The sequence below is a fragment of the Triticum aestivum genome, chromosome 1B (genome assembly GCF_018294505.1).
Source record: "Triticum aestivum cultivar Chinese Spring chromosome 1B, IWGSC CS RefSeq v2.1, whole genome shotgun sequence".
NCBI lineage: Eukaryota > Viridiplantae > Streptophyta > Magnoliopsida > Poales > Poaceae > Triticum > Triticum aestivum.
The window spans coordinates 52,723,729-52,737,612 of record NC_057795.1 but is presented as its reverse complement, the minus strand read 5'-3'; positions in this window follow the sequence as shown (position 1 = coordinate 52,737,612).

Below are 13,884 nucleotides of genomic sequence, written 5' to 3'. Positions count from 1 at the left end.
GGAAAAAGGGGTTGTGTAGTTGAGAGACTTAGAGATCGAAACATGGAGAGAAAGAATGAACGTGTGTTGGAAACCGATAGCTTGCTAAGGTGGTTAGGAGAGGAAGATTGACCGATACATGAAGTATGTAGTGTTTGTGCGCGGGGGTGGGGGGGGGCTAAAAACAACATTTGAATGTACATAGTACGAGACTTAATATCGATGTTTCAATTCGGTGTACATTGTAAGATTTGAACCGAGGACCAGGCATACGGGTAATTATTTCGAATTCGTGCCATACTAAGTTTCGAATAGTTGACATTGGCTCAATTTGTTGTGCTATTTTGTAGGCCATATGTTTGAATCCATCCAAAAGTTTTCTCACTACCATGGTGTTCATCATATACATATGAATTTGTATTAAAAAAGTAGCGTGGATACAGCGAAATGTGAAATCCACGTTAGAATTGGAGATCCCTACGTGACACACACTCTAATTCAAATAACTAACTACGTGACACACACTCTAATTCAAATAACTAATTATGTGACACACTCCAATCCACGTTAGCGTGGGTACCATTTTGATTTTTTTCAAATAACTCCTCATTAATTTATTTATAGTACTCCCTCTTTTCACTTTTATAAGACCTTGAAGACATTTCAGACAATGTGCAAAACAGTTCATTTTAAGTTGTCTGAAACGACTTACAAAAGTAAACGGATGGAGTATCTCGTTTCGAATGACTAATTATTGCAAGGAAAACACGGTCATGGTAATACATACAGATTCGTTTGCAAATGAAAGAAGATTCGTTTGCATTCTCAAATGTAGGCGCACCAGGCAGACCAGGGTCGTGTCGGGGTGGACGCTGCTTTGGTGCCTTAAAGGGAACTGTCCTTGGGTGACTGACATGTGGGCCAGCCACCTGTTGGGCCCACATGTCATGGACACAAAGGCAGGTGCCTTAAGGCACCGAAGCATAGTCTTGTCGGGGTGGTCGCGTGTGTCGGACGGACGCGTAGCACCCAGCCACCCACCCCCCCTCCCCCCAAAAAGGACGATGACAATATAAGTTCACGCTTCCACGTTTCGGATTGAAATATCTGGCGGCCCCAATTCCAGCCCTACAAAATCTCTCTTCTCCACCGTCCCCTTCCGCGCCCGGATTGCTCAAATCCCTAATTCGCCACCATCCCTCGAATCGCCCCTCGTCTCATCTCTTTCCCCACCTTTCCCCACCTCTATGCCAGACGACGACGACGAAGACGACGGTCGCGCTTCACCACCGCACTGGAGATACCTCATCTACGCCCTCGTCCACCGCACCGGGTGGTCCACCGACAACATCGGCCGCCGCAACCGACGTGCCTCACAGACACCGAGTTCCACCGCATCAGGTGCGCTTCACCGACGCCATCTCCTAGCTCACCGGGGCTACTTCACCGAGCACATCGTCGCACCTCCACCCCCCGAGGCCGTTGGGGCTTCACCAACGGTCTCGTCCACCGCATCGTAGCGCTCCGCTGCCACTCAAGATCTGCATCCGTGCGCGGTCAGCCAACGCCAGCGCATCACCCTCAACGGCTCTGAAGTGACCCGCACTCTAGCTAGGCGAGCATGCCCAAACGCCGGCCCGAACTAGGTATCCACACATCACTCCCTTGTGCACTGTTCTGACGATGTTTGGATATCCTTTCACTGCTCTCTTAGCTTACACGCCTATGCAACTCTGACTTTAACTCTTATTTCTTCTGGAGATATCATCTGAAACAAGCAAATCCATTTTTTAGCGAAGCATGACGGGGCTACGGGATCTGGTACACATCTTGCACAACCGTATAACCTTGTAAGTATCCGTCCTCCGTTACAACATCAAGGTTGATTCCTCTTATTTGATCAACCATTTGCCGTGTCAAAAATGCAGAGGGGGGTGCAAGGAGCACAAGGCCTGCACATCCAAGCAAGTGGTAACATGGACTTGTACATGGAACATCCCAAGCGCAAGCAGAGCTGCAGTGAGCCTGTACAACGAGCTAGCGTAAGTCCCTGCATTTCATTTAATTCATACTGGCATTCGTGTATGATTTGTGTGAAGTGGCTGATCCACGAATTCAAGTTGCCAGGGGCGAACATTTAACTTAAAAAATACGAAGGCACTGGCACTCCGGAAATCAACATAACTTGAGAAATGTGAAGCTACATGCACTTTGAAAACCAGCTAATGATCCAAAGTAGTTCAGATTATAAACACTAAAGGATGCAAGCACCAAAAAACACAAAATGCAACATGGTGTACAAGGACTACAAACATGGTCTGTACCTGCTTGAATTATTCGTTCTCTGGCTGAAAATGTCGAAGTGTAATTGCACGTCTAACCAGTGCGCAAACTGCATATCAATATATCTACCCTGCATAAGTATGCCAATAGTTTCAAACAATAGATTAGAAAAGTATTTATGCTATGTTGTCATGATACGGGGACTTCCTGGTAGATGGCCTCGACGTTTCCTCAATCTATGAAAATGCACTATAATTTGCTTGTCATCAATGCCTACAAATCTCTGTCTCTCTCAACATAGTAGATCATCATTAGAAACTAAATCCTTCAATGAGCTTGCAAAATGCTTGCATTAGATCCGTCATTAGACACTATATGTTCATCACCAAGAGCATGTAAAATGTTTGCATCAAATCCTTCATTAGCAGTCTGTTCATTAGACACTTCAGGCTCAAGAACAACATGTGCTTGTATGTTTGCACCGGAAACTTGATTAGATACATCAGATTCAGTCAGTTCAGTATTGATCGGAGGAGTTATAAAATAAGTAGAAATTGGTTTCATTTTCTCATAGATTCCCTACATACAAGCAGTTTTACAACACCGTCAGGTTTAACTATTGGCCAGAAATTGAAGAGTTGAATTAGATATAATCAGGAATGTGATATACCTTCTCGTTGCGCATGCTACTCTTGCAAGCTGCGACTGTCCGTTTGCGCAAGCTCGATGCCATACCCGTGCTGCCGCCGCTGCCTCCCATGCAGGCTACACCCAGGGTTGGATCTTCATCTTCTTGTCCTTCCGTTCGCTTGAAGCCCGGCGACCGCCCTCCAACGAGGGCGCGAGGAAGTGTTGTGTCGGTCTGTCCAGCGGCGGCTAGGTTAGGAGCGAACCAGACTGGAGGCTGGAGCGAATGAATTGGGATTTTTCCTGTTGTTGATCGGTACGGGAGGTGCTCGTTTGGGCTGCGAGCCTGCTATAGGGCCTGCCTTGCACTTATGTTATTGGCCCATCCAAATTGAAACATTTTTCTTCATTTTTTACATTGCCTGCTCGTGCGTTGGGACGAAACAAAACTAGCATGGGCCAACCTGGACGACTCAAACTAGGTGCACACTTTCCAGCCACCTGAGGCGGCCGCCCATACCAGCCCCTATGGTGGCATCGCCCCTTTTTGCGTGTATGATTGGATAGTGAAAAATATTCAAGTGGCGCTTTTGATTTACCCACAGAATGGTTGAATTGCTTGTTTCTATGAACTGAGTTCGCCAATAATGTGAAGGATGCCAGTCTTTTCATCCTATTGTAGATTTCTTAGATCTCGATATACCAAAAGTAATCACATGAAATATACAGTAAAAGCCAGTGTGATGTGTTTGGCTACAACTATTCTGATTACACGTCCTCATATAACATATCAAGGACGCACCATCTTACCAGATTAACCATTCGACTTACCCATGCAGTGTGGGAAGAAAGAAGTATTGGGATTGCGTATCCAAGCAATTGATGCCATGGACTCCTTTGTACAACCTTGTAAGCGAAAAAGAAGTTGCAGTGTGCCTGTACAAAGAACTAGCGTAAGTTCAGTTACCTGCTTCTCGGAATTTTAGTTAGCCATTTATTGCAAAATTGTTCAATTACGTTGCTTGGCTTAATTTAGTTTGCTACTGATTACATAATGACACAGCCTGTTAATCATATTGTAGACTGCGCCTATCTATGTGTTTGATACTTACTATTAAGAATTACCTGTTTGCCTTAACTTAAATATCTACTTATTTGTTTAACTGCTTTGCTGCTGCAACAGGGGGTTACAATGATGTTAATAACTACTTCCTCCGTCCCATAATATAGGACGTTTTTTGACACTAGCATAGTGTTAAAAAACGTCTTACATTATGGGACGGAGGGAGTACTTTTCAGCATCCAATTGAAACTCTTTAATTCCTTGTTTGTTTAACTTGTTTGCTGTTATAACTCCCAGTTGAGATGTTTTGCTAACTTCAACTTTTCTGAATCCAATCGGAACTTTAATGGCAAAACAGGTTAGCCCAAGATCAAAGAGCAAGGTCCCCATGGACGTTGCATCATCCCACAGCAGTGGCACCGGCCCAATCGTGCATTATGAATTGCCAACTGCTGATGCTCTAGAGGCTAAACTAGTGGTAGAAAGAGATTCTGCTTCTGCACTTAGAGATGAAGTTGACATGTTGAGGAAGCAAACAACACAATCACAAGCAGTACTCAAGACAACCATTAAATATTTGGTGGATTTCAAAACGAAGCAAGCTGAGACTGACCAGATTGTTAAGGTCTTGAAGGAAAAAAGGAAATTAAATTCCTACTTGGTAAATCATAGGTGAAATGTTCTTTCCATAGTTGAATAACCTTTGTGTTGTATGTTCATGTAATCAATCAAACCATTTGTTTTAGAGATCATGTAATAATTGTTTTTTTTGTTTTTTGGTTTGTAATTTTATTTGAGCACAAGTCTGTATTAATTGATAAGACTCGGAGACATTTCATTTGGATTGCTGTGTCAGACCTACAAATATGCCAATCGGGCTGAATGTGCATTCAACAATAGTAGTAGTATAGATGGACCATAAGTGGCATGCATCGGAAAGGGCCAAGATGCTGGCTAAAAAAAGATGCTGTTGTAGCCAAAAAATGTACAACGGCCTGGCTTATGTATGTTAGTTTATATTATTGATCCATATATTCTATAAGTGTTTATATGTCTGTTAGTTCTGTACATTCTTGGTTGATTGACTCGGTATTTGAATCTTGATACATCGCTTGTGTACATATCTAAATGGGAGTACACATTATGATGCGTGTGACATTTGAGTTGGACATGAAGTGTTCCAAATATTTGAATTCACCTTAAACTGGATACTAGTTTCTGAATTTGAGTATCGGCATTTGTAAACCATATTCATATATGACAGTGGAATACATCTTTGTCGTCCTTTTGAAGATATATAAAAACACATAGAATGATTTATAAAGATTCATATAGGAATACAAAATGGATTCGAATTTAGTTGCCAGGGTAAACGTGGATGCTTATTGTCCCAAAATTCGAAAGAAGCACCAAAATGTCCACTCCCACGTCGGCTGCCCAAAGCCAAGTGTTTGGGAGATGGAAATTACTGTCTACCTATTACACGGACAATCCATCGGCCCGATTTCCGCTGCTCTAAATAGGGGTAGGTTAGTAACTTCAATTAGACGTGACACGACCGCCTCTGAGCCCATTCCGACACGGTGGGCGTCAAACATGGGCGGCAAAACACATTTGATTCAAGCTCGTCCGAAAGACCTCTGTTTCACCCTCCATTCCCCATTCATACACGGTGGGCGGCAAAACAAACTCGACTCGGCCGAAATCGATGTAGGCAAATATTTTCAATAGGGGCAGGTTTGTAACTTCACTCAGACATGACACAACCGCCCTACCTATCAGCCCCGTTCATACACCATGGGCGCCAACCACCCTCTCCTCACCCGAAATCGCTCTGGGAAAATATTGGCGAGATGCGAGATTACCGTCCTATCCCCAACCGACGAGACATCCAAATTTTAAACGAGGGCTAAGCTCTTAACTTTCCCATATTTCAGACTGGCGCGTCCCAAAAACATGGTTCACCATACCTCTCCCTCCATTTTCCCATTCATACACCGTCCGCGCTAGAACACCCCATCCCCACACCAGCCTCCGTCCGCCATCCCATCCATCGCCGCCGTCCTCCACCACATCCGTCGCCACCGTCCTCCACCATGCCGGAGCACCTACCAAGACCGCATCATCCACTGCTAGAGATGGATGTTTCTCATCCACGGCGATGGACCAATAGCCTTGCATCGCGTCCTCTCGCTTCATCGGTGCCATCGTCCTCTTTGCCGGGGCCGCTCACACGACCTTCTCTTCCACCGCAACAGGACTTATTCCCCGATGCACCCGCCTACCGTCACAGATCTGCTTCAACGCCACTGACAGCCATCGCACCCCCGATGCCTACACGGCGCCGCAAGAGAGGTGGTACTTCATATCTCCTCAACTTTTTGATATCAACCAGAAAATAGATCTTAACTTGGTTACTCTACTTTCTTTTCGGCTCTTCGAATTTAGTTCTTAGTTCGAAGCAAACAATGGATGCTAAATATCATTTGTCCGCTTTGGAGCTTCAAATCTGCCATGGCAGAACCATAATACGGTTTAATTGATCATGCTTAGGGTTTAATTGATCATGTTGGTTCTGTGGTGGTTTCTTTAATAGAAATCGGAGGGGAAACCCTCTTTTGCTAAAAAAATATGCTTAGAGTTTCCCCCTTTTATGATCACTATACGATCAGAATACGTGCTTCGTGTCATAATAACACTACTCCACGCATCAAGCTAAACAAGCTTAGATGTTCAAATACGAATCTAATATTATTAAAACAGAGTTGTTTAATTGGTCAGTTAAATGTTCCTAAATTAGTTTCGAAAATGCATGTTCGCCGCTCGGGTGTGTATCCCTACAGGGTGCCCACGGTGGGCCGTCCCACCCGGGGATTTTGGGTCGTCCCAGGCCCCGATTCCCCTCTGTTCTGCTGCGCGCTTCCAATCTCTACTCGCTCCCAGCCACCTGCCTCACTGACGACTTGGCGTCCCTGGACGGCATGACTCTAGGAGGAGACGCCGGACTAACAGGAGGCCAGGAGCCGCTCGCCCAACAGCGTCACCGCTGCCCAGGCGCGCCACCGTGCCTACCTTCCCAATCCGTTCAGGGCTCAGGCATGCAGCACCCACCGAGCCAACCCGATTTATCCTGAGATACATCCTCAACACTCAGCAGCCACTCCTCATCACCCATTTTCTAATTGATTCATTACTCATTAGGCAGGACTGTCTTTAGGGTTTGTTGTGTGCTCAGTGCTACCTACACTTAATGGTTCAGATGTATTTCGTAATCTTTAGTACCTCTAAAGTTCATAGGGTTTTCAAAATTCCGGCCCTCGGAACAGAAACTAGTCATTTTGGATTGTTGGTCGTAGTGACATTGACCCAGATTACTACTGCAAGCCAGGTTTGTTGACAATTTTACTTGTCTTTCTTACTCATTCGATATAATATCCAATTATTCACGTCGATTAGTTGCAAACAATAAGTGCTGGATAAACTTCTTCATTCAGATTTTGGACTTTCTCTTACTGCAGTTACAATTCTGCATACTTTTCCTAATAAGCTCACAAGTAAATGATTGATTCACTACATCTATGCTTGCCATGTCATATTTGTTGTCTATATTCTTTTAGGGTGGACCACCCTGTTTCTAAATACTAGAACCATAGACCTGAGTGAATAGTATTTCTCTATGTGATCTCTTCCATCATGTGTGGGTAACGAACACTGCATTGTATAGAAAGAAAGTGTCATTTCCAGCTTTTACATAGGTTTCGATCTTTTACATGGAATACAATCTGCCTACTTGCTTTGTGTCGCACTACCAACACTCCACCCTTGAAGCTAAACATTACGCCACTCATAATTGCTTAGTTTATTTGTTCAAATACGAATTTCATATGATTCTAATGTTCCTACTTCAGTTTTGAAATGTGTGCCTGCCTGTCATAGAGATATAAGGGGTTTGTATTTCTGTGTGTGGTCTGGTCAGCACGGTTGGGGAGGTGAACTTTGCATATGCAGGGGTTTATAGGGAGACACTCTCTGAGTTGAATCCGCAATGCATTCCATAGATAATCTGACTACTTTTTATGTTTTCATGAATCTCAGATTCTGAACAGCATCATAATGATTATGAGCTTGTGCGCATGAAAAGAATAAAGCAGAACAATGCCATGGCTGTCAAACTTGGCATTAAGGGACTAAAATCAAGTCTGGATGCAATGCAATGCAAATGCTCTCCACCTACAGATTCATGCTCAGAATATGATCCTAAAAGTGATTCTGAGCTAGAGGGAGACCTAAGTCAATGTAGCTCCTTAGTGGAGGAGTAAGAGGAAGATGCCCTATCTTATTCACCCATCAAGGTACTTGCTCTAACTTTCCAAGGTTACATTGCTCGCACATATCTTGCAACTGATGCTCTGCATTGCTTCTACTTTGTTGAACTACCATTAGCTTAGTTTACACATTGTGTATGTGAATACGCCCTGCCTATCCATTTTCAGTACATATTCCATCTGTCATCATACCATATTTATTCATTCAAATGCCGTTCTTGTGTATCAGACGTTCAAAAGGAAGAGGGCGATTGCTCATCGTGGAGGAGCACAAGCAAAGTATTTGGAAAAGGTAGTGGCACCTGATAAATCAAATAGCCCATTAGGTGTAGTTGCAATATCACCTGACCCACAAAATACCCCAACTCTAGCAGACTCTAGCCCTACTACACTGGTCATTTCTGATGCCCCAACTCAGCAGACGCCAACTGCAGCAAACAGTATGATTATGCCAGTTGACATAGCACCAGCTGTACGATGCAAAACCCCCATTCCAGCAAAGAGTACACCAAATCTAGTTGCCAAATCCCTTTTCGAACTAGAGAGAGCCCCAATTACAGCAAATAGGACCCCTGTTCCATTTCTTCCCAGTTGAAGACGAAGCTTATGTTGTTGTCAGGAACTTTGTGCGCATCTTTCCTTCATGGAAAGATTATACCACAGACACAGAACAATTTCCAGTCCTCCTTCGCAACTTACACGTAAGTAATGTACTAATGTTATTCATGGTCATTACTGCATATGTTTCTGCTGACAGAAGACATAAGATTTCATTCCTTTAAATAGGCGAGGAGCAAACTGGATTGTGATGACAAGCAAGAGTTGGTTGCGCTTTTCAAGCACTCGTTGATGAAGTATCGTTCCTACCTGAGGCAAGCGCACTTCGATGGCAAGCCTCTGAATGAAATTTCTGTAAAGTCTCCGGTGCTACATTTATCCGACGGTGACTGGAATAATCTTGTTACACATTGGTCTCGACTGCAGCGTAAGGTACTGTCTATGATATCACATCACAATTTGAACTACATTTCTGCATTTGCCTTAATGTCTCACTTGTACGAAAACTGTTAGCAGAAGAACATTCGTTCTCAAGGGACCACAGAATCTCGCAACTATACTGCACATTGCATTGCTCTCGTGAGTACCTCTTGCCCTGTATGACCATACTTACTTTCATAGCTGCTTGATTATGTAGCATCACTGCACATTTTAGCCTCGTAATCCTCCATTTGGTGGAAATTATAAGATCCATATGGACTCTTACACAAATTTAGAATCAACCCAATGCTTTTGAACAGGTTTTGCTCTGCAGTCCTCTTGTAAGGACTGAACGTGGTCTATCACTGTACTTACATTAACAGCTACTCCCTCCGTCCCATAATATAAGAACGTTTTGTATAGTACACCAGTGTTCAAAACACTCTTGTATTATGGGAAGAGGGATTGGTTCATTTTGTAGCATTCTGGATCTTATCTCCCTCACCCACCATTTACTAAAAAAGATCAGATCTATATTTAATCTTACCAACAAGTAGAATACACAGACAATGCTAGTGCAGAAGTGTAGCCCATTGCTCTTGTCAGTACATTTTGTCCTGTAACGCTTGTACTTCCAGGGATTGGTAGTTGATTATGTAGCATCAATCTGCATCTTATCTTCATTATCCTCTATCCCTTCCAGTATTATCATATCTATAATTACTCTCTACAAAATGTAGAGTACAGGCAATGCTTGTGAAGAAGATTCTGGGCTGAAATTCTTGAGTTATCCTTCCCTTGACATGGAGAAGGGCATTATAAAGCCGGTGTTAACTGTTAATGTAAGTCAGTCCTTCTAAAGCCTTTATCCTCAACTGCTGTTTAATTTGCTCATCCTCCCTATCGTTTACTGCTGTTTAGTTTGCTGTTTCTACCAAAATGCATGTTCGCAAGAACCGTAAGTTCTAAGTTTTACTTGTAAAACCAAATTTCTTATTCATACCATGCACATTACTTAATACTCCCTATATGTATGCTTGGTTTTGTGGATCTATAATCCAGTGTGTGTGAAGCAGCCCACGTTTGCACCTTGTCATCTCCTATTTTATCTTACTGATGTGGCTGATGATATGAACAACATGCCATGCACATTATCCAAAATAGATACAATGATTTTCTTTGCCCTTCATCTATGCTTGTTATTTTTGACATGGTAATCTAGTAGTGTGGTGAAGCTCCCCGCATTATGAACAATGCCAAATTATGCTATTGATATTTTGAACTTACTCTTTATTTTCTAATTTGAAATTGGATAAAATTGACAGAATAGTTATCATCTTTGTTTATACACGTGCAAAACCTATCATCTCTCTGCTTTGTTTCAGGGTGATATGCCTGATGGCATGCACAAGTCTGCTGAAGGCTGTGAGACAAACCCAACATATATTGCAGCAAAGAAGGCAAAACATCTTGAAGATAGCGAGACAACCCCAAAGTCTTGTCTTGATGCAGTGTTCAAGTTACTTGAGACTAACAGTCAGACAAGCTCACAGAATTCGTTGTCTGAATCAGTTCGACTTCTTCAGTCCCAAGTTCTAGTAGAAAGGCATTCTGCAACTCAACTTCGACTTGAAGTCCTATCTCTAAGAAAGATTGCGGAGAACACCAATGAGAACCTCATCGCTAAATAGCTACACCTGGAAGCTATGACCGACATGCTAGGCCGGTCTCACAGCCTTGCTCAGCAGCTTGAGCAGCAGTTCCCCCGCAAGGCTAACCTTTCTTGAACTGTCTTGGAAGTGGTCTCGGTTCAGTATTATTTTGTTATGCTGCAATGGTGCCCAGTTTTTGTAATCTGCTTCTTCGTTGCGCTTTATGATCACTGGTGGCAAACTTTGATGCCCAGTGGATGTAATATACCTTAAATCCTTTATTGTATAGTGTAGGTTTATTCTTAGTTACTATGCCGTAATTTCTTTATTGTATAGAGTAGGTTTGTTCTTAATTCCTACTAGTTACTGCCATCATTCCCTATCTGAAAAAAATCAGATGTAGTCGACCGGGCCGAAACATTCGATAACGGGCCAGGTTTTTAGCAGGCCATAATTGGGCCAGCCTACGTCTTTCTTGGGCCCGAATGATTGGGGCCTTCACACATTGCGCCAGGCCCAAACTTACACCGGCCTATATTTTAGTTGGGCCTTTTGTCGAACCAGCGCTTAGTTTGGCCCAGGTAGCGTTGGGCCATTAACAGGCTGAATATTGTACTGTCCTGTTACGGCCGAGATGAAACCACGGGCCTTTAGCAGGCCAAAATGCATGTTGGGCCTCAATTTTCACTAGTCGTCGACGGGCCTTCAGCATACCGAAATGTAGACCGGGCCGTTATGGGACCAGTTAGCTCAAGGGCCGTTACCAGGCCGAAACATATCTCGGGCCTTAGTTGGCCCACCGATATCATGGGCCTTTAAGAGGCCGAAAGCTTAGTACAGGTATCAACGGGCCGAATTACGTGATAGGCCTTTAACAGGCCCAAAGTCACGTTGGGCTTAACTGTTGCCACCTTTAGCACGGGCCGTTAGTGGGCCCGATGTCCCGTCAGACCATATATGGCCCATGGTAGCATGGGCCATTCCCAGGCCGAAAGTCACACCGGGCTGAAATGGGCCCATATCTACATCAGGCCTCTAACAGGCCGAAAGTCACTGGGCCGTAGTTGGGCCCGAATATTCGGCAAACAATTAACGGGCCAGATCTGGCTTCGGGCCGCAAATGGGCCCAAATATTGGGCGAACAATTAACGGGCCAGATCTTGCTTCGGGCCGTAAATGGGCCCAAATATTGGGCGAACAATTAATGGGCCAGATCTGGTTTCGGGCTGTAAATGGGCCTTTATTAAGCAGGCCCTTATTGGGCTGGCCCACTAGTATCTGATTAAGTTCTACAGGCCTTTGACTGGGCCGGCCTTTTTAACCTATATGGGCCTCTGTTGGTCCCATCCACGTGCCAACGTACCGTAGGCATGTCTGCTCCAATGGACGGGCGACATCTGGCCCACTCACGAGCTGACATGTGTTCCCTTCGACCAATCAGAATTTTACCCGTGGAATTTTCCCATTGGTCGGGGCTGTTAACGGGTTATCGAATGCAAAATCCAACCTGATAGCTTAACGGTGTTCCGTTACGGTGGATGCCACGTGTCGGTCACCCTTGACGAAAGCACTTCTATGACGCGCGATTTATCGTCATGGAAGTGGACACTTCTGTGATGATAATTTTGGTAATGTCATGGAACACTTCTACGACAGTACAGGTATGACTATCTTTATTCTGTCATAAATTTATCATGGATGTACATGCATGACAAAAAATGCGATCTACTGTGACAAACACGTATCATCACGGAAGTGTATTTTTTTTGTAGTGTGATGCCATTGCTGGACACTTCAAGGGTTACCAAGTGGAACACATTGATCACAGAAAGAATGAGGTGGCTGATGCTTTAAGCCGGCTGGGGTCTCAGCGTAAGCCGGTGCCACCTAACACTTTCTTGGATATTCTGCATAACCCTTTTGTCAAGTTGCCTACAGAGGAAGACTTGGCTGTTCCTGACCCGGAAGCACAATTGGTGGTGGTTCTTCAAGTCATCCCAGATTGGATAGTGCCATATTTGGCTTACATGACCCAGGGCGAGTTGCCTGAGGATGAAATCTTGGCCAGGAAGATAACTCGGCGGTCAAAGTCAATGACAATTGCCAATGGAGAGTTGCATCATCGCAGTGTCATTGAGGCGTTTCAGCGTTGTGTCTCTCCTGAGGAAGGTCAAGAAATTCTTCATGAGATTCATCAAGGAGATTGTGGCCATCATGCCGGTTCAATGTCCTTTGTGGCCAAGGCTTTTCATCATGGATTTTATTGGCTGACGGCTCACGCTGATGCGGAGGATCTGGTCAGTAAATGTGATGGTTGTCAGAAATTCTCAAGACGAGCTCACGTGCCGGCTCAAGAGTTGAGGATGATTCTAATTACTTGGCCGTTTGTAGTCTGCGGACTCGACATGGTTGGGCCTTTCAAAAGGTCCAAATATAAAAAGACCCACCTCTTGGTGGCGGTTGACAAGTTCACAAAGTGGGTTGAGGCAGAGCCAGTTAGTAAGTGTGACGCAGCCACGGCGGTTCAATTCATGAAAAAGGTGATCTTTCGCTTTGGCTTTCCACACAACATTATAACTGACAATGGTACTAATCTGTCCAAGGGTGCCATGGAGGAATTCTATCAATGTGAGCATATCCGGCTTGATGTTTCATCAGTAGCTCACCCTCAGTCCAATGGTCAAGATGAAAGAGCAAATCAGGAAATCTTGAAGGGCATCAAACCCCGGCTTATGGTTCCTTTGCAACAGACGCCAGGTTGTTGGATGGAGGAGTTACCTTCTGTGATATGGAGCATCAATACTACCCCCAACAGGTCTACGGGTTACACGCCTTTCTTTATGGTTGATAGAGCAGAGGCGGTTCTACCCAGTGACATCCATCATGACTCGCCCCGCGTGGAGGCTTACGTTGAAGCTGATAACGGACAAGCCCGTCAGGATGCACTTGATCTGTTAGATGAAAAGCGTGACTTGGC